Source organism: Meleagris gallopavo, chromosome 8, assembly GCF_000146605.3.
Source record: "Meleagris gallopavo isolate NT-WF06-2002-E0010 breed Aviagen turkey brand Nicholas breeding stock chromosome 8, Turkey_5.1, whole genome shotgun sequence".
In the NCBI taxonomy this organism is placed as follows: domain Eukaryota; kingdom Metazoa; phylum Chordata; class Aves; order Galliformes; family Phasianidae; genus Meleagris; species Meleagris gallopavo.
The window spans coordinates 31381470-31384254 of NC_015018.2; the positions used below are offsets into that span (position 1 = coordinate 31381470).

The 2785-nt window shown below is 39.4% G+C and overlaps 1 long non-coding RNA gene across 1 annotated transcript; it reads right to left on the bottom strand.

Annotated features, from left to right (window-relative positions):
* Positions 1-392: 392 nt before the first annotated feature.
* LOC116216906 lies at positions 393-2778 on the bottom strand. Its single transcript, XR_004160560.1, has 2 exons — positions 2518-2778; positions 393-2304 (listed from the first exon to the last, which is right to left on the bottom strand). It is a non-coding gene; the product is annotated as an uncharacterized LOC116216906 (long non-coding RNA).
* Between the last annotated feature and the right edge of the window lie 7 nt (positions 2779-2785).

Below are 2785 nucleotides of genomic sequence, written 5' to 3' on the forward strand. Positions count from 1 at the left end.
GTAGGTCGAGGTCTACAATCTGCTTGCTTTAATGGAAAAAGACACATCTTACACTGAGACAGCAGTCACTGCCTAGTGATGTTGCATATGGCAAAGCATCAATTTTCTTGCATTTCCCAAATTTCTCGCATTAAATACTCCAAAATAAGTGCTGCTGTTCAGGATGAAGAGAAAAAGCAAGCGATTCATTATTATCTAACAAAATTGCAACATAAGACCACTTGCACAGCGATAATTATTCCTGAAATAAAGATAATAAACATAACAGGTGCTAGACTAATTGAAAGCATGAGAAATGCAATGTCTGAGATATTTGCCATTCAGCTGCCAGCTCTGCAAGCAAATACAGGTGAAGGGACTTTGATTAAATGAGTGTGGCTAACTTAAAAAAATAATATTAATAAAAAGAATTTTATTAATGTAGAAGTGCATTTGTACATTATACACAAGGTTCTTGCAGGAGATTTTTATAGATAATCCTATGAGAGGTAAAAATCTGGCACCAGATATCCTTCCAGCACAGTGGGTTAGGTTACAGCCCATCAAATCACAGCATACGTGGTGCCAGTGCAAGAAGGTATTTTCAGAGGAACAATTATTAATAGAACTCTGCAAAACATGTGGGACCCAACCTGCTGTGATGTCGGGGAGAAAGCAGACAGGATGAAACCTTTTTTGGCATCGGGAACTCTTCATTGATTTGGAAGGTTTCTTTAAGTGAAAGACCAACACAGTGTAGCTCCATTAACATGTGAGAGTCTTGCTTGGCACAGACTAAAATGCCCAATGCTTTCCACTTTCTCATTATACTCAGAGTAATTTATTTAAAAAGAAAAAAATGCAAAACAGAACTTTGAAAGCAGGATCAAGAAATACATACATACATCAATGATGCATCAGAGTGGAGAATAGCCAGACTGCTGCTGCCTTGGTGGTCTGGCCAATGCCTTTCTAACGGAGAAATGAAGGAATTAAAATCAAATGAAGAGCGTGTTTTTGCAGCAACAACGATGAAAAGGCAGTTAGTGCTCTGTGGAGTTGTGACCACAACACTGTGCATAACTGTATGCAGTTATTTGGACACTGAACTTCTGATATGGCAGTAACTTCTCTCTTCTTCAGAAAATCCATAGGAATTCCCTTTTCCTTATGGCAGTCTCTGGCAGTTATCATCTTTCAGACGTGGCCAACACTATGCAAACAGTGATGTTAAACCTAAGTGCTTCTGTGATTGGCTTTATGCTAACAATTCAGTCATTTCTTCACATGTTGCACTGAATTCATTATGTTTTTATTACATGTGGTTAAAGGCATGTAACTTAATCTATGAAGAAAGGAACAACTTTTTCCTGTCTGAAATATTCCAAGGGAGGATCTTTCAGAGGAGTGGAACAGAAGATATGTTCTACTTAAAGCCATTTTGGTGTTTGGTGTGGATTTCCTTTCTTTTCTCTCCCACCCCTGGTATGGGATTTTATAGTTAAGTCATCTATACTGCAGCGGCATGTATTTTTCCTAAAAGAATCACGAAGGTAATGTTCCAATTGTGTGTAAAATAGGTCAGGCTTACTCCCTCTGGAGCAAAAGAAAACCCAGTTGTGCGTCTGTCTTCAACTACTGCATTCAGACAAGGGCTGAGAGATCCATCTTATCCGCAGTGGGAAGAGACGGGCTGCTTTCCCTCTTTGCCAAGTGTGTGGATCAGAGAAGACTAAACACTGGCAAAGAGGTTTAGAACGGAATGGTGGTAGGAGACTTTTCTTCTGCCAGGTACTCTCGTAGCAATCCCAGACCTCGAATGTTTGTTCTGAACTCCAGCGAAGCATTCCTCAGGAAATATGCAGAGCAGTGCTGACTTGCAGTGTTTTTCTTGATGCAGCTATTGCTTCCAGCCATGCTGTGGCTTTGTGTGCTTTAGTGGTGAATAGTTTTCCCAACTTACTGAGTTAGATGGGTGGAGAGGCAGCCTGACACTTGGTACTTACAGTTCTGGAGTGACTGCCAGAGGGGAAAATTCCAGTTACGGTGCTGTATCACAGAACTTGTCTCACTGCCTTAGGCAGAAGGTTTACTAACATCAACAATGACAGCAGACTGCACGCCGTGTACCGGACCTATCTTGTGTTATTCTCAACCAGCAACTGAGAATTCCTGTAAAGAACTGATGTGTCACAGCCCTGCAGATCCCTGGGTCAGATTCCTTACACTTCATAGCTCTCCAGCATAGTGTTCTCAAACATAAGCCAATTCACATTAATAGAACACTTTCATGTGATCCACGGAGAAAGGGGATCCATACACCAGCTAGGAGAGAAGGAGTGCAGAAGGTTATAAAAATCAGTGGTAAATTGAATGGTGTATTTTCATTTTTAGTCTAGAGGAAAACTGGTAAGTAATATTTTATTAGTTCTTTAAAGTTAAAAATGTCTAGACTCAAAGCAGTTTGCTAATTATGCTTTAGACATTACTAAAAGGTGAGAGGAGTGTCTTGTAAGTAATAGAAACTGTTCTGCTTACCAGAAAAAACACAGTGGTTCCTTTGAGGTTCTATAGTTTCATGATCTCTCGTATAACTTGTTTTACAATCCACATAACCTATAATGTAGACGACAGGATGATGACTATTTAATAGTATCTTTCTAAGACCAACAGACTGATATTAGCATGCATGTCCTAAAACAGCTATTTTAAAAACATGCTGCAACATTACGGACTGTAATAGCTATTTGCAAATGCTGGAGTTTTTTAATATGGCACTCTTCCATGGTTCTTTTTTTTTTTTTTT